At 46.5% G+C, this 26548-nt stretch overlaps 1 protein-coding gene across 1 annotated transcript in view; it reads left to right on the top strand.

Annotated features, from left to right (window-relative positions):
* The window catches only part of LOC138511196 (gamma-secretase subunit APH-1A-like), a 240900-nt gene that overhangs the window by 204393 nt on the left and 9959 nt on the right, over positions 1-26548 (top strand). The gene's annotated exons all lie outside the window — the stretch shown is intronic.

Genomic DNA, 26548 nt, shown 5'->3' with positions numbered 1-26548 from the left:
TATGCCTCTGCTGGGAATGATGGCGTCATGTATCTACTTAGTTCCTCACGCGCGCCTGCGCATCCGCCCAATGCAAGAGTGGCTAAGCAGCCAGTGGTCTCAGGCCAAAGGACAGTGGGAGGATTTAAGTGGTCTCGCCGGCTCTAGTTCTCTCGCTGCGATGGTGGTCGAGGGGAAAACCTCTTGAAGGGGAAATCCTTCACCACCCCCGCAGTGGAAGCCACTCTAACTGCAGACGCCTTCCTTACAGGGTGGGGAGCCCACCCGCTTCAGCAAACAGCAAGCAGAGTTTGGTCATCAGACATAGCGTCTAACCACATAAACCTCCTGGAAGTGTTCAAAGCACTAAAAGCTTTCGAAACAGAACTTCAGGGAAAGACGCTCATAATCCTCAGACAGCACCACGACCATGTACTATCTGAACAAACAAGGGGGCACTCATTCTCCAGGGCTGTCCAAACTGTCTAAGAACATTTGGAAGTGGGCTCTCAAACGCAACATGTTCCTGTTATCACAACATGTTCCAGGGGAACTCAATCTTCTGGCAGACGTACTCGGCAGAGACTTTCCGTTACCCAGGGAGTACGAATTGGGATAACACAGAGACATCATCGCCAACGTTTTCGCTCAATGTGGCTTTCCAGAGATCGATTTGTGTGCAACTCTGGAAAACACTCAATGCCAAGATTACGCCTCCAGGTAACCCCAGAACCACTCCAAGGGGAATGGACTCTGGATGACATGGTCAGCGAAATTTGTCTACGCCTTTTCCCCCCCGACTCCCCTTCTCATTAACATCGTGCACAAGATGCACCAGGAACCAGTCACGATGATATTGGGCCCGCCAACCCTGGATCGCTCATCTGATGGAGATGTCCCTATTTCCTCCAGTCAAACTGCCTTGCCTGTACAACATGTTGTCACAAGACAGAGGGGAGACATTTCACCCATGCCCCAAGACACTGAACTTAGCGGCCTGGCTCCTGAGGTCATAGAATTTGGACACCTGCATCTCCCTCAAAGATTTATGGACATTCTCAGGGAAGCAAGAAAACCTAACACTAGATATTGCTATTCTAGTAAATGGAAACGGTTTGCCATCTGGTGTAACTCAGAGCATCAACCCAATCGACTGCTTTGCCACTCACATTGTTTTATACCTAACTCACTTACTTAACTCAGGCCTAGTCGTCAACTAAATAAAGGTGCACCTAGCTGCACTTTCAGCATATACAACATCACAACAGAAGGTGTTGTGGTGGAAGATACCAGTGGTTAAGGCTTTCATGGAGGGAGTAAAAAGAATTCACTCTCCCATTTCCTAAATGTGGTGTTAACTAGGCTTATGGGAGCTCCTTTTGAGCCCATGCACAAAGCAAGTCTTCAAAACCTCACCTTCAAGACTGCTTTTTTTAATAGCTATTACCTCCATCAGGAGGGTAAGTGAACTACAGGAACTCTCTATCCCTTTGTAACAGTTCACAAAGACCAGGTGGTTCTGCGCACTCACCCGAGATTTGCGCCTACATTCATTTCCAAGTTCCATGTGAACCAGTCAATGGAGCTACCAACGTTCAAAATCCTTCAAGCCTGGGGCAAGAACCCTGCACAACTGGATGTACGCAGAGCTGCCATGTTCTACATGGAAAGAACTCGTCCACTAAGGAAAACTAATCAGTTTTTCGTTTCAGTGGCCGCAAGAAAAGGAGCCGCAGTCTCCAAATCCACTATTTCTAGATGGATTGTCAATTGCATTACACTCTGCTACACCCTTGCTAAGAGAGAGCTGCCCTTCAAGCCTAGAGCACATTCCACTCGAGGCACTGGGGCGTCCATAGCATTTATTGCAAATGTTCCCCTTGAGTCCATTTGCAAAGCGGCAACCCTGAAGTTCTGTACACACCTTTACAAAACACTATTGCCTAGACACTCATTCTAGATTCTCAGGTGGGACAGGCAGTATAAAGACTACTGTTTCTACTCACAACCCACTTCCAACTCCGGGTACTGCTCGCTAGTCTATGCACAGCATGTGATTCTAAGCAGATTGACAAACATCAGAAGACAATGCATTACTTACCGTAAAAGCATTTCTGATGGTTGTATCTGCTTAGATTCATATGCGCCCACCCTTCCTCCCCGCTCGGATGGAAGGAACATAGATGTCTTACTACTTTCTCTCTCTTTTCTGTACTCACTCACGATAGTCATAAGGTGTCCCTCTACAATCGGAGGGACTTCGACGCGTGAGGGATCTTGGGTACACTACACGTCACGTAGGGATAGTGTTACAGGCACGCCCATGTCAACGTCCCCTTTCGATTGTCGAAAGTCAAGATGCAATACTGTGCGGTTACCAATGGATGCCGGACTATGTACAGCATGTGAATCTAAGCAGATGCAACCATCGGCAATCCTTTTGCGGTAAGTAATACATGTCGTATTAACCTGGGCTAAGCACTCCTAGGATCCTGCCTTGCGAGCAGGCAACAGGACCGATTGCTAAACTGGGAAGCGCACTTGCTTTTGTTCTTCCTGGAGCTTGGACAAGTGGATATAAATTTCGCTTCATTAAAAAAAATCATGTACTCTTTTGATATGTGCTGTAATGAAAGCGTTTTCTCATTATGAAAACGCCAGGCTTTACATACCTTGCATGCATCTACTTTGTTACCTGTCTTAGACAAATAAGCAATAGACAGACCGTGAGCCAGCTGCAATTGGGTCTTATGTTATGTTACATTATGTCACTAGCTTTTTATAGTGCGCCAGTCAGCCCTGTAGCAGTCTGGAAAGTGGGTTATTCTGCCAAGACCTTGCTCTGCAGAGGAATGGGAAAAGGGCATCCGAGAAGAGGAAGGATGAAAGGAGAGCAAAGTTAGAGAGACGTGAAAGATTGGTGCAGGTAAGAGAGGGGCTGGAAGGTAGGGCAGTCCATTTTTAGTTTGAATTCCTGTAGCAGTAGTGAAGAGCGAACAGAGCGCCCCGTTCATCCGGAAAAGGGCCAGCGCGTAATCCTGCTAAGAACGCGTGAACGACCCGTGAGGGCAGTGTCTGCTGCTGCTGCTGTGGTAACATTTGTCTGTAAATGGTTGCCTGATGGCCTTGAGTTGCTCCAGCATACCTTGGCAGTATGGAGGCTTGCTTGTTGGTTAGGTGTGACCCTAACTTGTCGGATCCCGGATGGAATCATCTGAGATTGCCCAGCCAGCTGGTAGGAGGGACAGCGCCTCGAGTGGTCTGTGTGCAAAGGTGCACGCTTTGGGAACAAGAGGACGAGGGAGTGTGGGCATGTACCCGGAGCACTATATCATCACTAACTCTAGGAGGGTCGTAGGCACGTGATTCATGTCTCATTGGACTCATGCAAACATGTCACTCATGGAGATTTAGAACTTTGGCGTTTGGTACTCTACCTCATGCCAGCCAAACAGAATTATGTGATTTACCAATGCCCCTGACGTGAGCTGAATATAGAATGTGTTTTTGTGTTCTGCATTAAATTGTGTATGAGAATCTAGTTTGTCTAGACCGTGCAGAGGACGTTTTCTTTTTTAGATCCCGGTTCATCATTTATTGAGGGACTGCATTTGAACCTCAACATTGTCATTTTATAGACTTGTATGCTCTGTTTGTTTAGCATTTTCTTGGCAATTTTCCATACAGTGCTTTTAAGGTGTCGTGCATTATCGCGAGAGAATCCGTTTTGGGCCATTATAGTGTCATTGCATAGAGTTTCTGAACACTTTCTGTTGTGCTGTGTTGCTTGCCTTCCTGAATCACTTTTATGGTGCTTTTCACCATCGCTCTACTTTTCTGATCCTGAGGGAATGTCATTTTATTCTGTTTTATGTATATTCTGGTATGCTGTTACTGATGCCGAGGGACTACCTTTGGGGTCCGGAAAGGTCATCTGATACTGGGGTTTATACTGCAGCAATCACTATCATGACAGTCCTATGGCTGTACCTTACGTACAGTGGCTACCAGGCAGAAGAGGAGCGCCTGCAACCGCGGAACGGATCTGGGCATCGCCAGATGATGGGAGGGGGCTATAGGGGCACTCTGCTCCTCGGGGCAGGGAACGGCGTTTGTCAGGCATCCATCAGGCGATCTGGGCAGGAGCTGAAATCCCTTGTTTCAAGCCTGCAGTATACCTACCCCAGCAAGCCTCAAACCCCCCTCACACTACACAAACATCCACAGGCCAATAATGCATTCCCCTGTCCCCCCTACCCCTGCTCACCCACCCCGCTGATGTAGAGGCAGCTACATCACTTCCTTTCGGAATGATGCTGAAACCGTGCAGGGGGTCCTTCTCGGGGCGGCTGATGACCCGAGGAGCAGGAAAGGGAAAAGGGGGAGTCTCAGGGCCGGCCCATGGTATGGGCAGTCTGTGCGGTGGCCCAGGGCCCTGTTATCAGAGGGGCCCCGCAAGGCACCAGTGTCAGCCTCAACTGCTGTGCAGCTTCTAGGCATGAAGCTCGCATGAGTCCTCTGTGTCACCTCCCAGCCTCCTGTGGCTTTCTAAAGAGACACCCGCTCCCAGCGGCCCATCAGACGCTGCAGGTCCACTAATGACTGCTTAGCACTTTCTTTATTCAAGCAGCGCATTAAAGTGGGGGCGATTTACAAATGATGGCCCATTTAAGAGACCATTGTTTCGGAGGAGATGCTCATAACGTTTTTGCGTTAATGCAAATAGGCATTTTCATTCTGAAAGCACTCACAAAGCACCAGTTAGATGCCTAAATCCACGCCCTCCTTCAGGTCAATTACAATATATCAAACAGAGCAGTTTTAAATTAGCTACATTATTTTCAGATGTTCATATTTAACGTCCAAAAAAAGAGTTTATTTTTGGTAGAATGTGATATTTTCATCACATCATATATGAACCCTGCATTTGACAAACTGTGCAACACAACCAGGTAACATTTTCACACATTAAATGTTACATGTCTTGAAAATACATAAATACATGTTCAAAACCAAAAGGCTATTTATTTGCATTTTGCGCAGTTGTAATTCTGGTATTTGTAGTCTCCCAGCCAGGATGAGGGGAATAATGGCACTTTTTGACTAAACATTTTTCTGTAATGATTTATGTATTTCGATGAGTACCGTACTATGGTATGTGTACTTTTCAAGTCCTCTTTATGAATTAGAGTAATGATGAAAGCCGCATGTGGGGTTGAGGAGTGGGAATGATGAGAGGGCAAGCAAGCCCTGAGTATTTTCCCAGGATGTGGCAAGAGAGGTTGTAGTCTTAAAGACTGGTGCAGTTATTTTCCCCAGATTGTGGTCATGTGCTGCTTTTCAGGGCACAGGTAAGGGATACATGTGGGTGGACAGCATAACATTTTTCAGAGGGACAAAGGCAACCCCCTTGAGTGTTTTTGAGGTCGGCAAGTTTGCTCAAGCATCTTGGCTAACAGGATTTCACCCAGGTTGTCATGTTTCCAGTGCAGACACTTACCCATAAAATGATCATCAAAGCACATGCCCTTATTGGGATTTTGTTTCCCAGGGAATAGTTCACTACATATTGCTGGGTTAAAAAGGTGAGCACCTTTTATACTTGACCAGCGTATTTAATGAAAAGTTGCCTCTTTCAGTTATTTTTCTGTTGTTCATTACTATTGTTCAAAGGCCAGAACTCTTTTTATCTGGTGCACTTTGGTCTAAGGGGAAAGGTCAAGTGAACTAAATGTGTACCTTTCACTTTAAGATACGTTCACTTACCATGCGTATATTCTTGGGTGCCAGCTTTTGAATTTTCCTATAGAGGCAAAGGTTCCCACACTGAGTGAAGTGCAGAAGCTGTACTCATCCCCACGTCAAAACACCACATGTTACAGCACATGTTGCTGCAGAAATAGGAAAGAAGACATATGATTTACAGGAAGGTCTAAACGTATAGCATGTCAGCAACAGTCTCCCAACCTGCTCAGTTGCCTTTGCAACTTTCTGCTATAGGATCCCCTGCTATTCTACACTCGCCGAGCAGTTTTGGGCTGCTCACCCCCCCCAATCAAGGCTCAGGGGGTACATTAATGAGGCTATCTTCTCATTTTGTAGTGAGCAGCACTTGATAAACGTATAGTTGCTTTTATTTTTTGACAGTCAAAATAATCTTTATCTGTCGCTTCTGAAATGAAAGCATATTGCTAATTTGAACAATATGCCCAAATATACAGACAATTGAGCAATAAAAACAATTGTGAAACTTCTGCAAAAACAGCAGCTAGTTCCGTTTAGCAAAACACAATCACTATATTTCTGCAATGCCTTCCACAGATGGTGCTTTTAAACCAAAGTTTAAAAAGACCTTTTGCAAACAGTATTTCTATCAATTGCATCTGGGAAGAGGTGTGTTCAAGTTCCTGAATTGCAGACTGCTCTCAAATCCTGGCTTCTCCACTTAACCAAAGGGAGTGCTTCCACAAATGTTATAACACCAGGCCTTATCTAACAAAATGAGAAGTCTGTACAAGGTATTCAGCTGTCTGCTACTGCAATAAAATGCCTCACCCCTGATATTGCCACATAGGCACAGTTTAATATTGGCAAGTCATACTGGGCGTCAGTGTATGTCTACTGCCTTACACATGGCAACATGTTTTTAATATTATTTCCCACGATACCTTTGTATACTAAAGACTCATTCATTGATGTCACTTTTTATGCAAATTAGGGGGGCACATATCTTTTGTCATCCAGGGACCCGCAACTCCTAGGGCTGGCCCTGGGCGGAGTGTGGATTCCTCGAAGTGCCTCAAAGTGGGGCACGCCAGACCTTGTGCTAGAGGGGTGTTGTGGCTTTACCTTTATGGGGTTTCCAGCAAGGGCCTGGGGGTGCATGCAGACTTCTGTGGCTGGAGAGAGAGAAGATTGTGTTTTTAAATGAGCCTCCTCCTCCGCCTCCTCCTCCTCTCCCTCTCTCCTTCCGCCCCTCTCCCTCTCCCTCTCCCACTCCCACTTCTTCTCCCTCTCTCTCTCTCTCTCTCTCTCTCTCTCTCTCTCTCTCTCTCTCTCCCCTCTCTCTCTCTCCTGTGTCAGAATGCAAGCTTCTTCACGTTTTCTTTCCTTGGCTCTTTCACATAGGCATCACTCGGTCTAGGTGCAGTTGTCAGACCACATGGTCCACCCATTACACGTTACCCAACCGATAACCCCTGGCACTTAGTTATGCTTCTGTATTCCTCAGATGCATCAATCAACACCGATTTCAGATTCTCCTTGCCATTCCCTTGGCTTTGCCACAATGTGCATTTCTCATATCACATTCCGTGGTGTTTACCTTTTTACACCACCTTGCTTTCACCTTGCTCATACGTGTTCATTTGCTTTGATCTCGTGCTATATTCACATAGGCTCATCACACCTCTAAGAAAGGTCCGTATTCAACAATGCGTGCTGCATTCACAAAAAGTACTTATAATACTTTGCATTTTTCTCCAGCATTCAATAATGCTTGTAGCACTCTCAGGTATACTTATTACCCTTTTCAGCTTTATCCTGTATTCAGTAATGTTCGTAGCACTCTTAAAAGTACTTATGCCAATTTGCAGCTTGTTTGGCCTTCAACAACATTGGATTTAATCTTCAACAGCAATTATAATGATTCTTAGTATGTTCGCTATGCCAATATGCCTCTCCCCAGCCCCGGAGCGCCCCGGTATGAGTGTTCCCTTCTCTTACATTCACCAGTCTGTTATCGCTACTCCTGGTCTCACAAGTCGGCTTCTCCGTTTCTTTCAGGTCTGCCTGTTCCTCGCGTGCGCTTCTGCGAGCAGCGCTCACCATCCTGTGTTTCAGCTGCGCTTAGGCCCGCTCTTCCCTAGCAGAGACTACCAATGTCCTGCATCGGTTGAGAGCCTTCGGTGTCCCACAGCTCCTGTTGTGGACACCGGTGAAAGGGGACATCCGGGTTCTTGATCCTTGCACGGCCTGCACATTCCCCTGCATCATTTCTGCACTCCTGCCCAACCCAGCTTCGCTCCAGCTGGTTGCCCACGAGCCAGCTTTGTCTCTTGCACGGTATCCGATCATTGCATTGACAACCAAAGCATCGACAGCCATACCATCTAAAGAAAAAAAAAAGCATCTAATGCATTTTCTTTAGATGGTAAAGGGTTTAGTTTAATAAAAATGGGTTTTAAAGAATAAAAAAAGGGAGTTTAAGGGGGTGGAGGCCCTCCATTAAAAAATAATAATGAAAAAAAATGCATTAGATGCTTTTTTTTAGATACTTTTTTTATAGATGGTATGGCATTAGATGCTTTGGCTGTCGATGGAATGACTATAAACCTCTCTGCACGCCACATTCCTTCCTGGATGACTCATCCTAACATGGTTCTCCCCTGGATGGTTCTCCCCCAGATGGTTCTCTGGGCGCTCCCTTATTTTATACACCTGGGACCTGTTAAGTGGTTTCAGTTGTAAGTCTTTCACTTTAGTTTCCTGACCATAATTAATACAATTAGCTGGACATGCCTGACTTTTACAAGAGTACTCCTCCATAGCCCTCTTCCTCGTCTCAGTACCAAAGTGCTGTGAATTACTCTCAGTTGCTTCTTCCTCGTCCCAGTCTTAAAGGGAAATGGACGTGGGACAGTTTGGGTGGCAGAAAGGGCCAGTGACTGATAATAGCCTATAAATGCAGGTGGACCTTAGGGTTACTTTTTACAAGGGAAAGGGGATACCATGTCTCACTCAGAGTACCACCCCCACTCCCCAAGTTCCCTCCACCCAGGTGATCCTCCCTTGCGTCTCCACCCCAGGGTTGGGATCCAAGAGTGATGGCCTTTCCCTGGCCACCTGAGAGGAGGACCATAGGGGAGTAGAAGTGAGGATGCCATAAAGTTCCTCAGAGAACTGAAAATTGTACTGTAAGGAAGGTGAACGTGTGCATCTAACACTAGGATCTTTAAGGCAAGGTAGCAGTACTCCGTGATCGAAGGAGATGCAGAATATACTCAAACATCAATAATCAAACTGACTCAGGATGTTGTCAAAGTTCATCTGTTTTAATATCAATTATCTAAATCGGGGAGTACAACGGACATCATCCGACGTTCGCTAGAGCTCTCAAACATTTCATAAAAAATAACATTCTTATACTAATAATTCATCATTGCTGACTTCAACCTACCTTGCAAACTACAAAAACCTACTGGGGTAAGTGATATGCTTACAGGTAACATCTAAACATACGTTCCATATTTGTCTAGGAAAGTGATTGGGTATCTAACATCTGGTGGACAGCTTATGCCCACCCCTAGTGCAAGTCACTACAAACGTCATCGAATACACAACGTCCCATTGGTTATACAAACTATAGGGCTCTCAATTAAATGTCCCTCTATAATTGGTTGGCACTCTCGTACCTCTCTGTACGCACAAGCAGCACGCAGGCCGGCACCCAGGTTTTGGCGGGCTGGTCATAACCATAGTTTCCCACCTCATAAGCCTGCTATACATCATCACTCAACTGTCTGCCAGGCAATTAGCCCTTTGAAAATTCGCCTTTGAAATGTTCTTTGTGCCTGAGAATAAAAGGGAGCATAGGCATCCCCTGCCTCCCAGTTACGATTCAGCTCAACCCGGTGTCTATTTCCATCCGACCATGTGACTGGAGACCATGTTTCAGAGCATTTTCCTGTATTAAACTCTATTAAATTATGAACTTTTGACATCTTTGTCTTCTTCCATCTCACCTCAAATAGGAGATTGTTCTTTTCAGACGTTCATTGGAGCTTCTGTACTAACATCCAAGCTCACAATGGCCTTGACTTCTTGATATTGAGCCAACCAAGCGTTTCCTTGATTCACCTCCTGTCTTTCGTTGTTTTTTCCAACTGCGCCACACTGAAACAAGCCTTTCTGACCATGGGGCCTAGGCTCTGCCAAAAGTATGTTGTGGAATATCTGTAGTCCATTTCATTCCTATGCATATATGTTGGCGCATCACCGCAATCTAATTCACTACGTAGCTAGCCTCAAGAATACTTTGTCGTCTTGCGTTACTGCATCTGTACACATGTAAAATAACTTGGTATCTTCTTCAGTGTTTCTGTAGCATGAGCATCTTCATCTCGAGCCCAAAATGTTGCTCCTCTTTACCACCTCCTCCTTTGCTCCTATAGAATATTCATTTTCTTCAGCTTCTTCTATGGATATGTCGGCTCTACTTTGTATGTCCTTTCTCACTTGATTTTCCCCCTTCCTCAGGGATTTCATTTAAATGCCCATCATATTTCCATGTGTGCATATATGGTTTTCTCAATGGGAATCTTGCCTCCATGATTCTTTGCGGTATAGGTATTCTTACTGGAACTGCACGTGTCTCACACCCTGGTTGCTAACATATAGGCAACATGGGGGTGGAGATTTGGGTGGGGGTACTTGCTCCACCTCTACAAAGGCATGGTATCAACAGTAAGACAGACACAAGTGACCACAGTTCAAGGGTGTTTATTGAACTTTCACAAGGGTGAAATAAACGCCTACCTAAACCTAAATCTAAGATGGGAGCAAACTACAACCATCAAATAATAATTCAGTTCTAGTGGAGTCTTGTCAAAATACAAATGGCCTATACTAAGAAAACTTATTGCCAATCCTTACTATTAATTTACAAATAATGTGGGGTGATGTTTACAAAAAAAGAAAATTGTTCACAAAATGATAATTCAGGATGTTTGGCACGTGGGCCTCCTTTCCCCACGTTTTCAGCATTTCAGCACGGGGCAAGGCAGGTCATTCAAGCCAAGCACACAGTCTGGCTTCTCTGGCACAAGGATACAGTTTGGCTTTCACAGTTCAGGACCTTCTGTGTCCAAGTCTCTTGACTCAGAGGGCCTGGTGTACAAAAGAGTAATAACATGCAAACATTCCTTTCCTTTGTCTGTGTTCAGTTTGGGTGTTGTCCGACCTTTCCTGACCTGTTAGGACATGTCGGGTATATGGCTCTGGTATTAGTCCGTGGGAAGGTGTTCGTGTTGGGAAGAGGGCGGGGGGTTGAGTTTCAAAGGTATCCTACCTGGTAGAATGGGGTAAAGGTGTTATAGGAAAGGGAATACCGCGTCTCACCCTCTGGTGTCCCACCTCCACTCCCCAAAGACCCCTCATCCAGGTGACCCTCCTGCACTGGTCCACCCCCAGGAACTGTATCCAAAAGGGATGGCCCTGTCCTGGCCAACTGGGTGACAGATCCCTGGGGACTAGCGAATGAGACTGTGCTTTCACCCATCTCAGAGTGTGTGTGAATCTTTAAGTGGTATATTCACCTTGACTAAATCTATTACGCTATAGTGTCCTTCCTGATAACACTAGCTATAACGGCAGAGTGCAGATGGCATCAAAAACTTGTATAATGAGGGTTTGTTCTCTGTTAGCAACACTATTTCAAGGTGAGACCTTGCCCTGTTGGGACTAACCCTTCTATTGAAACTCTCCCAGGCCTTGGAGTGAATAGCTAGACCATACAGTCTCGGGTAGAGCGATTCACGTCAGAACGCTTCCTTCCCTGCTAATAACTACAGCATATCGAAATACTGATGAAAGTTGAACCCATCCCTATGACTGTTCTGGACATTGGCTCTTGTGCGTGATGAGCCACAGAACTAGTTTGTTTCACCTCTAATAGGCTCTGACGATGCAGACGTTTGATGAAGTGGCGCCGGTGCCCATCCCCACTGCCAACCAATTCGGCCCTAAGCATTATGTATTGTACGCAACCTGTTACATGTTACATGTGATGCCCCTACTGCAATACATCGGAGTTCTATCCATCATGCAACATCCTTGGATTCAATATGGACAAGGGGTGCCCATAAAATGTCAGGGAAGTATGTGTTCTTGGGCCACGTCAGCGGCACGTGCCTGTAGCACCTAATGCAATGCTGCCCACTTGACCTAGCGCCATGTTGGGTCCTCACTCCCTGATGGCACTACATCACCATTAGCAATGCTCCCCACACCAGTATGTGCCAGTCCAGAGTTCCAGATCTCCTCACATAAGTGCTTACGCAGATGTTCTTGTGAGTCGAGTCCATGCAACAGACGCCAGACTCTCACACGCAGCAATGCACTGCAGTACATGCACACAAGCCATACCAGGGAAACGGGTAATTGCCAAAGATCTCACGCTGCCAGTTGTCCCGCCTATTGTGCCAGCAGTACGCTGTACTGGGATTCTTCCCAGCAAAGGATGGTAGCCGAGACCTTGGGATATCTGGGAGAGAATGGCTTAAGCTGAGCCTGCTCAGAACAAGGGCTGGAGTTTATGAACTTGTGCTAGCTGTTACTAAACCATGGTGCAACCATGCAAATTGCAAGCTTCTAGCCAGCCGTAACAAGTCACTCGCCACCTCAATTCTATTCACCATTTGTTACTTGCCAAGAGTCAAATATCAGTAGCCCATGGCTATTGGTGAGTGCACATTTTGCACCCTGTTCCAAACCGAGGATACAGAAAAGGACAGAAGGGTCTTTTTCACATTAGGGCAAACCTCACTGAGCCACGTGATTTCAGGAAATACGAGAGGACGCAGATGACTTTTCACCACCAGAATATAGGCTTGATGACACTTCACATTTATGGTATCATTTTTCCTAAGACTCCCATCAGCCCTAGCCAGCATAGTCCATGGTGAAGGCTCATGGGAGCTGTAGGGCCGTAGGTTGGCCATCGCTGCCTTGCACAGACATCCGGGGCACTCCTTTCCCATATGGGGTTGAGAGCACACAAATACATAACAAAGTGGAACTCGAAGATGACTAAAGTCTGTGTGCGAGGGGAGGTGACACGCCATCATCTTCCCGACATGCTATGAAAACTACAGTCGAGAATACTGTGCACTGGCGGATTGAAAAGAAGTATATGCCGCCTCCACATTTGTCGTTCAAGCACCGCCTGCAGACTCTTTAGTGGCGACCACAACTAGTCGGGTCTCACATGCCAGACCCAACATCAGAAGTCCCACCGATTAAGAAAGCAGGTTGTAGACATGCCATGGGAAAAGATGGCTACCACCGCAGCGTACAGTATCCACCACAGCTCTCCTGCTATGCTAGGATACCGGTGAAATGGGATGAAATGCATGGTTTCTTGAAGCTGCTAACCTAAGACACCAGCGCACAGGCCCAGGAAATAGTGCAAGAGGGGCGTCTTGCCTGAAACACAGTAATTGAGAGCAGCCTGGATCCAGCTGAGGTTTCAAGCAGGCTGCAAACACAGCTGGTTATGAGAATGTGCGTCTGTCTCCCTGAACAGGCTTTACCGAGATACTCAAGCCACAATTATTGAGCGTACGTGGACGAGTGCAGTTGGCTGCGTCAGATGCCGTGCGCAACACGCAGTACAAGTCTCGAATTTGGGAATTTGGAGTTGTTTCAGAAGGACTTTTTTCGGCACGACGCACGCATAAAACGTCTACCTCGGCGTAAAGCGCATGCACAAGTGCAGTTGGCTAAGTCGGCTATCAGGCTCTGACAGGATTGTCCAGCTTTTGAGTCCTGGGCATGCAAATACCCTCTGGTAAGACTGTTCCTGCATCCTCTTAGGTCTTCCTCTTATGATCTGTGCAGCATAGCTGTATGTGGGGGTGATGCACTCCCAGAGTTGAGCCTGGTTGTTGAGACCCCAAAGTGTGTTGTGGCTCTCCTGCGTCCTTCATTAATGTCTTTGGTGACAGGAGCCTCCACTCTTAAGGTTTGCTCTAAGGGACGGTCGCCAAGCCACACAAATGTTTTGAGCTTGCAAACTGCTTCCTGCACGAAGATCACTTCCTTTTCGCAGGAGGCGTGTAGTTATCAAGGAATGCCAAGACTTAGGGCATCCTGCGAATATGCCCACCACGAGCTCCACACAAAGACAAGGATTCTAGCAAATCCAAGGGTAGGGTAAGCTTTTATCCATTGTATTCTGTGTACCACATCAGGTTGGCAGTCTACAGAGATACTTTAATTGGGACATGTATCTCTCCCCCCCCCCCCGCCCCTCCTTTCATCCTTATAGGTGGGACCACAACAATTAACTGCAGACAGAGCTGTGATCGAATTGGACAAGGCACACAGACTGGCGCCTTTTCCTAGCCCTGAAGAAAGTGGTACATCTACACCAGTCCACTGAAACCGGTCGGCTTTTATACAACCCAGTCTAGTGAGATGCAAATAATTTCACAGAAAAGGTTGCAACAATTTCTCTCGTACAAACCAGGAAAGAGAGATACCACAAACTTGTGTAAAACACAACACAGAGTCCCAACGATCTGAAGGAATCTCTGTTAGATATGTGGTCTTTCACTCTACTCTCTAAAGTAAAACTACAAACCTGCAAACAAGCTACGCAGCAGTGAGTCCTCTCCAACGGTGTGCCCAGAACACACACAGAGCACCTGACAAGAGGACTACTTTAAATCTGTGCATTTTATTTCCCAATTCTTTTGTTTTTTTCGTTTTAAACTGCTTTTGCTAGACAAAGAATCCAAACAAACATTTCTAAATAATTCATTTGAATAGCAGACGACACATGTCTGATCCCTGGTTTGGCATGTGCCTTTTAGCATAATTTTTCAATCATCAGACATGGTAGTCTGTATGTAGACTAATGATAGGGTAAGTTCTCTCTCCGCTCATCTCCTCACCCCTAACAAGGGCCTAGCAGAGCTTGTTTGAAAGGCAAGAACAGACTAGGGCACCAACAACAAAGCACGCAATCTAAATTATTTGATTTTTTTTACCAAAGAAAAAAAGCAAAGGGAAAAAATCTCTTCAAAATCTGCTCCTGCTAAGGATGAAAAAAACTGTAAAAAATAAGAAGTCACTAAGTCAGAATAATAGCCGTGGATCTATAAAATGTCTCTGCAGCCTAACCTTACCATGATAGCCCTCTCGTAGTTTATTGGGCGTAAAAATACACACACTCAAAGGAGAAAGAGACGTGCTAAGCAACTTTGTAATGAACTCTTGGCTATTAACGTCTCCAATAACCTGGGTGAAGGGGTTAGGGTGGGAGGTGAGACGGGCTGCTTAAGTCCAGTGCACAAGGTTACTGCTGAGGATCTACTTAACATCTCGACGCATTCCCTGGAAGCACCTGAGCTGGTTGCTTCTGACTGTAAGAAGCCCAAGGAGGTGCAATTGAGTGGGGAACAATTCTAAGCAGATGGTTAAGTGTAACTCAGATGCCCACCAGTCTATTCCAACTGCCCGAGAGAGGGCGCAGACCCCTTTTGCACTTTAGAGCAGCATAGACTCAACCTCGCTCTTTTATGTGGTGCCATGAGTATGGCACACAGTGAGGAATACAGTAATTGCCCAGAGTACAGTAAATACCCAAATGGCAGTATTTCAAAGGTGTGGGACTCTGTCCAGGTCTACTCCAGCAGTGGACGATGTGCCCCCTTTTCTAGGGGTGGAAACCTGCCTAGGTCATCGTCTTCTGTGGATGGTGGGCCCCCTTTTCTTACCTTGGAACAGCGTTGGCTTGCAACTTTGGGCTTAACTTATATTTCCAACAGAAATTGGGCTCTATCAACTAACTCGTCAAATGAACGAGCCAAGAGGGCAAAATGCCTGCTGTTGAAAAAACCTTCCATTATTGAAGAGGATATTACGTTGCATCAAGCTGATGCCCTCGCTTTCTTCAGATCTGTCGATCCTCTCACAGGAATAGACTCTAAAGATATTGCCCAGGCAGATTGGTTTTAATGACTGGGCCCACGACAGTGCCTTTTTGCACTTAAGCTCTAAACTGGTTTATCAAGTACTACTACAAGCAGCATACCTCTTGCTCTCTCATAGCTATAACCAAAGTGACTTGGCTTTCTATAACGTGGCAGATCTTTCACTAAGACAAACATCTGCTTTGCTGAAGGCTTCAAGGGAGTTGTTCAGGAAGCTGGATTTCTTGATTACATGTTCGGCCAATGCAGCTACGACAAGGAAAGTACAGCTTGGTGGTGGGGCTGCTCAGTCCGTAATTGACCTTGCAAATTGGTGCTGGGTTGCCAAAACCCTATATAAGGAGGATGTATACGATCTGCCTGCGAACGGTTTGTTTGTGGGCAGATGGCCCTCAGTAAAACTGCTCAGGCTCCCGTTTTGATTGTTCAGAATTACCCGACGACCAAATGTAAACCGTCAGATTGGGTAATTCCTATAAGAAACCATCTAATTCTGCTTACCTATCTCATGCATTACATATGCACTCCCTACGTTTCTTATCATGGAACATTAATTCCATGAGGTTTGTATGCTGCTTAAATCGTATGTATTTTTGTGCGGCAGGAAGAGACCTGGCTGAGGGATGGTTATTCCTTGTTACTGAATCCAGCCTATGAAGGTTTAAGATGGCGTCCCTCTGCAGGTTTATTAGTGCTGGTTTGAATATTACTATGCTCCCCTGGAAGAGCACAAACTTGTTTATTCAAGCTGTGGAATTTGTGCGGGACACCGCGTTTTATGCAACTGAGAGGTTTTCTTTGATGGTGAATGTTTATTGGAACACTGCAAATTACACAATTTTTATCCTGACTGCTGATTGGCAGTCTACGAGTGGTTCAAACTGTTTATTTTTTTGTTTTATTTTTTTATCTGTGGTGACCTGAATGCCACCTGTAAATTGACATCTTCTGTAGAGAAGGCTCCTTGTCCCACTTCTGGAGAGGGGTGTAGTAGAGGTCTGCTATCCTGGAATCATGGGACCTCTATCAATTTAACGGTAACATCGCCGGAGATCTTTCGGCGAACTTTACACAGTATCGAGTCACCAGAAAACTATAATTGACTAAATGTTTGTCACTGATCCAAGTCACTGTCTTTGTTCCTCACTCAAAATTTTAAATGTGCAATGTAGCGATCACCGCCCCTTGGTTGTGTCCTGGGTTATCCCGGGGCAGAGAAGTACTGGGTCTAGTTACTCCATGCCAACCATGATTAATAATGGTGCCACTAGACCTGCCTGCTCCAAGAGAAAGATTATCCCACTCAGTGATATGGCGGAGCTACCACTCAATAATCAGACCTTGAATATTAATCGGGTCACTCATGACTATAATGAAGTCCTACTGGCTTTCTATGATAACATTATCCCTGCTAAATCTTCTGGCTTTAGGCGAAAGCACCAGTTTGGGAAACTAGTGCAGGACCAAAAAGAAAGCAGCGCGCAAAACTGCATCTATTAGGCCCCTTATCTATGGAAAGATCACGTGCACTAAGCCGCCGATACAAACTTCTATATAAATAATTGGCTGCGCTCCTATAAAAATATCCTAGAGAGGTTCACAAATGATGCCCAAGGCCGTGGCTAGTAAGAGCTTGGCGTGGCTAGTAAGAGCGTGGCCTCTTTTTGGAACTTGGCCAATGAAACAAAGAGAGATTCAGAAAAGATGCTCAAGGCCGTGGCTAGTAAGAACTTGGCCTCTTTTTGGAACTTGGTCAATGAACAGTTGTATCCACAAGCGGCTATGCAGGTGAACCCAATTCCAGAGACAACCTGGGTCTCGCATTTTCAGAAGATTTACTTTGATAACCTGCCCTCAACGACAGTATGTGAGTCGAAGGCTGCTACTGCTTGTGCCCTTCACCTCGACTTATTACCAGGAGCAGAAACTCTCAGGGACCAGGACCAGACAGGCTTTCAAACGTCACCTTAAAGCAAAACCCCTTTTTTATGGGCGCCACTGCTTTTTATCGTTTTAAGGCACATTTTCGATTCACGTGTAACTCCCCTTCTTGGAGATCCTTGATAATTGTGACCATTTTTAAAAAAGGTGCACAGTGTAACCCTTCAAATTATCGGCCCATGGCGCTGCTTGATACCCCCAGTAAGCTTTTTGCATCCTTGCTTGAAACCCACCTTTACCAATGGGTGGGATCGTCAGCCTGTATGGATAGATTTCACACAGGTGTTACTAGGGAAACAGGGACACCCCTCAATGGTTTGATTCTAAATCTGCTTCAAGTGGGTTCTCTCTCTAACAAAAGGGGAAGTAATCTGGCTCTGGTTGATTTTACGATGGCATTTGATAGCGTAAACCGCAGTCATTTGTGGAGGCGCTCCGTATCTTGTAGAGATGATCTCTGCTCTATGTTCTAATACTCCTATTAAGAATTCATTAAATAGCGATGGTTTTTTAGCATCGCCAATTGAAATGCATAGAGGTCGTGCACCCCCCCTTCTTTTTTAATGTATGTATTTCTGACATAGGTGTTGACTTGGGGAAAGCCCTTTCGTTCCCTCCACGTCTTGATCTAAAGTCTGTAAATTGGCTTTTATATGCAGACGATTTGGCCTTTGTTGCCCAAACGCGTACAGGTCTGCAAAGACAGCTGTCAGCGCTACAAACGTATGCGAGTAAGAATAACCTGGTGAGGAAGATGAACAACTATACACATTTTAAATGGTATCTGAACCACTGCGAACTTGAGATTTTAAATACTTAAACATTTTTGGGCTTTCCCTTAAGCAACGGTGTCAGCAACGCAGCCCTTTTAGCCTTGTTAAAACAAAATTCTATTAGACTTGCGACGCAGGCCTCCATTATTAATCGTAAATATGGTCATTTTTCTGCCCTCCCTATGATTCATTTTTATACGGTCTTATGGTTCTGACATATCACCAATAGTAGATCTATCGTATTTTCCTTCACTAGAAGGAATATTCTGGAGGCAAGTCCTACACCTCCCAAAAGGTGTGCCAGCCCCGATAATTAGCTATGAGCTAGGTCTATTGTCCCTAGAGGCCATAGCAACGTATCTGTGTACAGGAAGATCCTGTCTGCTGTTAGGCAAAAGTTTTATGCAGTACCCTCTGGGAACACTACAAACAACTCTGACTACAGGGATAGGCATACCAACCTTTGGTATAAGCTTGTACTACACAGTTTTGGTAGCGTGTTGAGCAGCCAGGCTTATCTCAAGAGGGGAAATGTGAGCAGTAGTGGAGTTACACACCGATTCACAGTTACAGGTATTCAAATAAACTCTTACACTCAAAGTTTCTTTCTTAGACAATTATACATTTATTTATCTGTCAGTTATAAAGCCTTCTTTAGAAGGAAGCAATAGAATAGCAACACACAAATACACTTCAATACTGTACACTCTGAGATTCTGAATCAGACAAGACCCTTTTGGGATGGCCCACATACACAACCTACACCCACAGATGACTTCAATAGCAAGGGTGCTGGGGACATTAATATCTTACTGTTGACATTCAGAACACTCTTAAAAGTTGGTAAAAGGCAAAGGTTATTAGAACACAAGAGACCACAAATATTCTTAAGCAGGTAAGTACTTTTAGATTATCTAAGAAGAGTCATACAATTCAATAGGCTAAGCCAAAATCAATGGGCAAAAGTCTTGGATAGGATGAAGCACTTTTGGCAAGTAAATGGAAAAGTATTTGCACAAGTTCTAAGGAGTCTTTAATGAAAAGAAGAATCAAATGTAGGGCCACAAGCTGATTAGGCTTGTGAGTTGTGGAAGTTACAAGCACTTCTACAGTAAGAGGTATGTTCTCTTAGACTTGTGTTACAGTACCTTAGTAAAGAAGAAAAGATGCAGGTGATGACTTCTGTTCCTGGGCCCCTGTTGTTGGGACAAGAGGGATGACGTCGGGGTACTCTAGACATGCACTGGGACTTTCAAAAGTAGCAACAAGCAAACTTCACTTGCAGTGGCTGTTTCGCGTTTCAGCTTCTCGCAACTACCGCAAATAGAAGCAATGTGATTCCTGGCTGTCAAGATGGACTGTCCTTGCTTCTGTGGTTCCGCACTCTGCTGAGAGGGGGCTCAGACTTGGTCAGTCCTGCTTCCTGGGAGTCCGGAGTATCTTCCAAAAGCTCTAGGCCAGCTTGAAAGCAATGCACACAATCTGGTGTTCCTCTCCCTGGCTCCACGGTTTCCAGCAGCAACTCTGTGGAAATTGAACCAGCTCCGAGATGGATGTCCAGGTGGCTTACTTTGGAGTTGATTGGTCCCACCAACTCAAAGGGAGAAGTCGTCCTTGCAGGAGCTTCTCTGTCCGTGCAAACTTGGCAAGTTGGCACTGCAGCAGGGCTTCACCAGGCAAACCAACGGTCCAGGAGGTGCAGCAGGCGTCCTCTTCAAGCTCATCGTCCAGTGGTTGACTCTGCCTTCCAAGTCAAAAGACTTGCCTTCAGTTCTCTCCCATTCATTCCAACCTAGCTGTCACTCACCCAACAGGCTGGCTGTCCTTTACGGACAATTCGGCCAGCAAATCAACAGAGTGCATTTGGGTCTCCTAGGAGACTAAGCACAGGGAGTTTCGGGCACCTCCCTCATTTGCTGCCTACCCCAAGCACTCTGGAGCCAGAGGCGGGTTTCACTCAGAAACCCCGCCAAAGGCCAAATGAACAAAGAGATCAAACCTGGTTTGGCACACAGATAAAATCTCTAGAAGGACCTTTCCACAAAGACATGGCAAAAAAAGAAGACCGGGGACCAATTAGTCAAAGATGGCTCTGTGCCATTTTGAAAAAGATGGCTCCCGCGGTTGCTTTACCAGAGGCTGCAAACAGCCGCGGTAAATGCGAAACATGGTAGATCAAAACGAAACCACTGCCATCAGCAATTCAGTGATATGATATGGCATTTGTAACGCGCCTATACACAAGTGTTTCAAGGCGCGACGAGATAGGGGGGGAACAAGGGGAGAACAGACAACGATCCTACTAGGCCAGCTGTCATTCAGATCGTGCAAGTGCAAGGGTAGGGGGACTGGGAAAAGTGCAAGGGGAAGGGGAGAGGGGAAGTGCAGTACATGGTTAGTAGAATACATGATAAGTAATAGGGCCAGCTGGTGGCAAGTACGAGGAGAGCGCAATACATGGTTAGTAGAATACAAGATAAATAGGGCCAGCTGGTGGCAAGTGCAAGGTAAGTGCCCGGAGAAGGGGCTGTAGGATACAGTGAGGAAAGGGTAGCATATAAATATGTAATATGAGCAGCTAGACACAGGGCATACTCCAGCACTCTATTGTAAGATAGTGTGTGCTGGGTCTAGCAAGTTGCAATGGTAAGTAAAGTCAATTTCACTTAACTGCTCTGGGAAACAGTCGTTTATCCCAGAGAAGGTATTTAAACCTTTGGAAAATCTGAAAGACTTCCCTGTGCCACTGCACTGAAGGTGCTGTGTGACACAATGTAAAAGATGATGCCTATGGAGTTTGTTCCTACTCCTTAAACAAAAGAAACACACGCCGAAAACACATAGAATTTTTGAAGTTCAAAGTCTCAAAGTTTAGCAAAAGAGCTGGAGGTCTCTAAGGTGGGAGGAATTTAGCACTAAACTGAAAATTCTCCCTAACACCTGCCACTTAAGATAATTGATGCTTAATAGTGATAGCATCTTCAATAAGTGGTGCTCCTATTGCCAATCTGTTTTGTCTACTGTGGAGGCCTCTAATGCAAACAGTGTTAAACATAAGCTCTGGAGAGAGGATTGGATATCTACGATATGAGTATGCAAATCATATACGCTATTCTCATATATCATGATGGTAGAGAAACCCTTGAATGCTATCCCACATACCTTCTAAGGTTCTATGCCATTGCCACCAACTAAATTTCTTAGTGGTAATTTAATTTGTGGAAAGTACTTCGACAGTTTACTTTGACATTTTATTTTTATGGGGGTGCCCCCTTCACTTTAACCCTTACCCCGAATATAAGCCCACCCCCGCCCGCCTTTTACCTACTTAAAACACAAAAAATAAATGTCGAAGTAAACTGTCGATGTAATTTCCACAAAGTAAATTACCACGTAGTAATTTACTTCATGGAAAAAACATGAGACCACCTTATAAAATTCCCTGGCTCACAAGCTCATTCTCTTTTCTTATGGTTACATTTTAATGTACTCCCCATAGCATGAAAATCCACCAGAAAAATGCTCAAAACCAGAATGTACCTAGGCTTCCAATATGCTGTTTCCAAGAATTTCACTTGGCAAATCCCCTCCCCTCCAAAGATAAGTGACCTCCCCCCAGTAGAGAAATGTATTAACACTTGATATGACATGGCATTTATAACGCGCCTATACACAAGTGTTTCAAGGCGTGAAGTGGCAAGGGAGGGGGAACAGAGGGAAGACAGACAACGACCCTACTAGGCCAAGTGTCCATCAGATCGCGCAAGTGCATGGGAAGGGGAAGGAGGAAAGTGCGGATGGGGAGTGGGAGGGGACAGTGCAGTAGATGGGATAATAAGATAAATAACAAAGTAAAAGTAAGGCCAGCAGGGGGCAAGTGCAAGGGTAAGTGCAGACAACAGGTGTCAAGTGCTGGTAGTGGGACTGTAGGGATACAGAAAAACAGTCCCAAAGTGCGGGACTTGCCAGGAAAGCAATGCAGGAGTGTGACTGGTGGGAGAGGGGGCCTGGGGCCGAGATCAGAGGGTGGCCAGGTAACCAGTGCAGTTTCAGTATCAGCCAGGAAGTCAGAAGGGGAGACAAGGAGAAAAAGCAGAAACGAAGGTGCTTCTGGAACCGGAGATGATGCTCCTCAAGTTTCAAGGAGGCTGTTCCAGAGGGAGGCCCCCGCGAAAGAAAGAGAACTACCGCCAACTCATTGCTTGGAGAAGCGTCTGACCCGTAGGGAGTTGGAGGCGGATGAGCGAAGAGCTTGAGAAGGAAGATCTTTAGGAAGAGAGAGTTGAAGGTATTGAGGCCCCAGGCCCCAGAAGGCCTTATGGACAATGCAGAGGGTTTTGAAGTTAATCCTTGCAGCCACTGGGAGCCAATGCAGAGATTTCAGCCTTGGAGAGATACGATTCCTGGGCTTGAGGCCAAGGACAAGTCTCGCAGTCCTGTTCTGGATGAGTTGCAGAGGACGGAGAGTAGAAGCAGGCAGAATTAGAAAGAGACTGTTGCAATAGTTCAGCCTACAGAGAACCAGAGCTCTGGAGACGGTGAGCTTCTGGGGGAAGAAGAGGAAAGGAAGAATACCTCTGAGGAGGTGCAGCTGGTAGTGAGACTTCTTAGAGATGTCAGAGGTGTGAGGAGAGAAGGAGAGTGTGGAGTCGAAGATGACCCTGAGTTTTTTGCCTCGCAGGTTGGAGCAGGAAGAGGGCCAAAAGAGGCCAGCCAGACAGCGACAGGAAAGGAGGGATTGGGTGTGCCGATGAGAAGAAACTCATTCTTACTGGCATTAAGGCAGAGATCATTGACGCACACCACTCCTGGATAGCAGACAGTCAGTGATGAGAGACGGAGAAGAGGAGGCCGAAGGTAGCCTGAAAATGACCTGAGTGTCATCCGCATAGCACTGAAAGTTGGGGCAGGGAGCGGCAATGCAGTGGGCAAGAAGTGCCATGTACTGGTTGAACAGCCATGGAGAGAGGTTAGACCCCTGGGGAACACCACAGGTAGAGAGATGGAGAAGAGGAAGGACCCAAGTTGAACTGGGAGGGTCGATCAGCTAGGAAAGAGGTCAGCCAAGCCAGGGCCTGATCGGTGATACCCAGGTTATCACGGAGACCGTTGAGCAGGATGGCATGGTTGACTGTGTCAAAGACAGAAGAGAGATCAAGTAAAATGAGGACACGGGGTGTTGGAATCAAGGTTGTAGAGCAGGTCTTCACAGATGTTCAGGAGAGCAGTTTCCGTGCTTCTGGCAGCTCTGAAGCCAGACTAATGATCATGGAGACAACCAACAGATTCAGTGTGAAGATTGAGCTGGGAGATGGGCAGCTTTTCCAACTGTTAGCCCAGGAAAGGAGTGATGGAGATTTGGCGATAGTTAGCTGGGCAAGAGGGTCGGCAGAGGGTTTCTTAAGGAGAGGGTGCACACTGGAGTGATTCAGGGGGGGAAGGGAAGACTCCAGTGGTGAAGGAGTGGTTTTAGAAGTCAGCCAGGGCAAGAGCCAGGGAGTCAATGTGGTCCTTGATGGTTTTGGAGGAACAGGGATGAACATGTTTTGACGAGACTTTCATAGATTGGACTTGTCTAGACACCTCGTCTGGGGAGAACAGGGGAAATGCAGAGAAGTCAGGGGGAGAGGTGGCCGAAGAAGGGCCAGGGGAAGAGCAGGGAGTAAAGGGAGGAAGGAGAGAGGAGAAGAGTGAGGACAGGATGTCCTGAGTTTTAGAGATAAAGTGAGAAGTCGGTGCCGTGCAGAGGGCTTGGGAAGGGACAGGAGAGGTAGAGACTGTGGATGATTGGCTTGTTCCTTGTATATTCTGAACATTTCAGCCAAGTTGTTTGATGCTACAGAGATTGCAGAGACGTGGGTTTTGATGAGGGCTCTCTTCATTGTGCGGGCAGAGATCCGGTATTGCCTTTGGAGTAGGCGGCAGGTCAGGTTGTCAGAGGATGTACATGAAGCACGCTGTTTCCTCTCAGCCACCCTGCACTTGCGTTTAAGGGTGACGAGGTCTGAGTCATACCAGGAGTTGCAATTGGCTTTGGGCTTCAGGTGGAACCTCATGACAGGGGCAAGAGCGTCTAGAGTTTCAGATATAGCAGAGTGGAGCATGGAAAGGGCTGTGTCAGGGTGTGAGTCAGCAAACGGGGGAGGGAGGTGAGAAAGTGACAGCGAAAGCCTCAACTGACATGCGCTTCATGGGTCCGATGACCAAGAAGGGAAGATGGCAGTGCTGGGGTTTGCTTGGCCTGAGGGGTAGAGAGGGCGAGCTGGGAAGAAAGGAGAACGTGATCACTCCAGGAGAGAGGAGTGGTGAGAGGGATAGAAAGGGGAAGGCCTGAGGAGATCAGAACATCCAGCGTGTGCCTTGCAGAGTGAGTGGGGCCAGAGGGGAGAATAGAGAGTGAGAGAGAGTTGCAAAGATCGAGAAAGAGTGCAGAGGAGGGACTGGAAGCATCCAGGTGGATGTTGAAGTCTCCAAGAAGGAGGAGTTGAGTGGTCGAGAATAGGAGGGTAGAGGAGAGGTCGGCCCACTCAGAGAGGAAGGAGATCTGACCAGGTAGTTGGTAGATGGTAGCCACAGTAAGGGAATGGCTAGGAGAGAGAGAGAGCCTGCAGATGAGGCATTCAAAAGAGGAGTAGCCCTGCGTAGGAATGACAGAGGCAGGAATCCACTCGGAAGATCAGGGCTACACCCCCTCCGGAACAGTTTGACCTGGGAGCAGAGATGATCTTGTAGCCGTCAGGAAGGAGAGTGTCAAAGCTTGTGACGGAGCTGGCCCTGAACCATGTCTCAGTGAGACCGAGGACATTGAGGTCAAGTTGCAAGATTTACCTTCTCATGCTAAAATTCAAGTTCTTTTACTTCCCTCCTGTAAGCATCACATGGGTCCTTTCAGTATTAATGAATGCGTTCAAAGTCGGGAGTCTGGAGGATAGCTCAGGGGCAACGTGCTTGTCTTGGAAGCAAGACAGCGCAGAGACACGCAGTCACAGTGCTTACAGACTGGTCTTTGGTATTGAGCCTGTTATAAAAGATTAATGAATTAAAAGTTCTCCTCCTTCGTGACCTGCCTTGTTATTGGTCCCACCCACTGTCTACTTGGTGCCCACTGCTGCCTGTTCTCACGCGTCTTACCCTCTCCCCTTTGCCATAGATCTCAGGCCACATTAGGGGGCCTCATGATGACCTCTCATCACCAGCACAGGACACCACATCCGGGAGGTCGCTCAAGGGGCAATCCCACCAAGAGTTCACTGTGACCACCCCAGATTGATGCGCCAAGTTAGCCGCAAAGCTCTACCACGCTTACAGTAGACACACCAACTGAACCACCCCCACTGAGCAATTGAATGCCCCTCGCAATGGACACTGAACCTCAGAATGCCACATTGTTCTAAGCAACTTACATATTGCAGTGTCAGCCAATGCATCTTAGCACCACGTGCCTCTCGGCGTACTTAACACACAAAACTCAGAAAGCCAGCTGCAGGGATCAGAGAACCTACGAACTGCATGCCTCAACAGAACTAAAAGGCCAACTATCATTCCCTCCTCCCCTTGCTAACCACTGCCACTCACCCCTCTTCATAATTGCCAGAGTGCCAGGAGACCGTGCAAATGGCAGCGGCCCCTCGTATAACGCACAGTAACTTTACATGAATGAATGTGGGATCGTTTTGAATCGGGACTGTACCAAGGGATCTCATGGAAGCCGGAAGAGAACGTTGTATGTGGGACTTGATCCATGCGATGACTTGGTTGGAATGTCCTAAACTGCTCTTCTTCGCATGTCTGAGACCTTGCATTAGCAGACTGGTTAGTCCAGACCACTGGCAGTGATTGGGCATCGTATTGTAGCCAATGGAGAATGTCCTGACCTACAGTAGGGCTGCTTGCAATGAGCGCTGTTATGGGAGACCTTGTGATCGTTGGCTTGGTATGACCCAAGGGTTTAGCGGCTTTGTGTTGAGAGCAGACAGTTGACACAGCTGGTCTTGCGAAGGACACCCACTTCGAGCTACCAGCGATTGCCCTGTTCCGATGTCCCTATAGGGGAAGGCGATTACCTTGAGTAAGAAGATGGGATGTCTTAGAATGAGGTAACCCTGGGATGAGGAACTCTTTACAGAAGATACACCACCT

This window comes from Ambystoma mexicanum, chromosome 6p (genome assembly GCF_040938575.1).
Source record: "Ambystoma mexicanum isolate Mex_15411 chromosome 6p, UKY_AmexF1_1, whole genome shotgun sequence".
NCBI lineage: Eukaryota > Metazoa > Chordata > Amphibia > Caudata > Ambystomatidae > Ambystoma > Ambystoma mexicanum.
This window is presented reverse-complemented; position numbering and strand designations above follow the sequence as displayed.